Here is a 1,002-nt window from a genome sequence, read left to right as displayed (position 1 = left end):
AATATCGATTATTTTGGATATATATCAGGTACAGTACATGCCAAATTTTCTCAAGGATAAAAAACTCTCAACGAATGCTGTAAAATATACATGAGGAATGAGTTTATGTTCACCAAATATGTTTTTTCTGAGGTAAATGTGATGTTACGTGACATTGTTTACAAGTCGTTATATTGACGTCTTTCCGCGGCTGTAATGAATCAGTCCACTGAAGGTGACAGAACAAGCAGAGAGTTCTTGAATGGCCTCCTTGGCCGTGAAAGGTCAGACAGTGAGTTCATGAACGGCCTCCATGGCCGTAACAGGACAAGCAGTGAATTCATGGACGGCCTTCTTAGTCATGACAGGGTAGACAGTGAGTTCATGAACGACCTCCATGGCCGTAACAGGACAGACAGTGAGTTCATGAACGGCCTCCATGGCCGTAACAGGACAGACTGTGAGTTCATGAACGGCCTCCTTGGCCGTGGCAGTCAGGACAGGGCAGACAGTGAGTTCCTGAACAGCCTCCATGGCCGTAACAGGACAGACAGTGAGTTCATGAACGGCCTCCGTGGCCGTGACAAGACAGTCTGTGAGTTTGTGAACGGCCTCTGTGGCCGTGACAGGGTAGGCAGTGAGTTTGTGAATGGCCGTGACAAGACAGTCTGTGAGTTCGGAAGCGGACGCCACCACCTCAGGAGGTTCTGCAGCGGATTCATGCACAGGAAAGGCCCTTGGAGCAGACTCGTGGATAGGAAAGGCCTCAGAGACAGACTCATAGGCAGGAGAGGCCACTGGGGCAGATTCATGTACAGGAAAGGCCTCCGGAGCAGATTCATGGACAGGAGAGGCCTCTTGAGCGCAGTGTACAGCCCACACGCTTAAAATGGCGACCGCCATTACAGTAAGGGCAGCAGAGGGCGGCAGGACCTCTAGGACGGTTGCTTGAGAGCACTGATGTTATGGGGATGCCCGCAGCTCGCACCGACATCAGAGGTGGGTCCATCACACTAGCAATCA

General features: G+C 51.0%; 1 long non-coding RNA gene across 1 annotated transcript in view; it reads right to left on the bottom strand.

Annotated features, from left to right (window-relative positions):
* LOC107728345 (uncharacterized) overlaps window positions 1-422 on the bottom strand; it is a 10,803-nt gene extending 10,381 nt beyond the window's left edge. The window contains exons 1-2 of the long non-coding RNA XR_001638455.1: window positions 373-422; window positions 210-330 (exon numbers count right to left, since the gene is read on the bottom strand). This is a non-coding gene — a long non-coding RNA (uncharacterized LOC107728345). The remainder of the gene's footprint in view (window positions 1-209; window positions 331-372) is intronic.
* Between the last annotated feature and the right edge of the window lie 580 nt (window positions 423-1,002).

Source organism: Sinocyclocheilus rhinocerous, unplaced genomic scaffold (genome assembly GCF_001515625.1).
Source record: "Sinocyclocheilus rhinocerous isolate Xijiao unplaced genomic scaffold, SAMN03320098_v1.1 scaffold277, whole genome shotgun sequence".
In the NCBI taxonomy this organism is placed as follows: Eukaryota; Metazoa; Chordata; class Actinopteri; order Cypriniformes; family Cyprinidae; genus Sinocyclocheilus; species Sinocyclocheilus rhinocerous.
The sequence above is the reverse complement of the archived record's forward strand: the minus strand, read 5'-3'. Positions and strand labels throughout refer to the sequence as shown.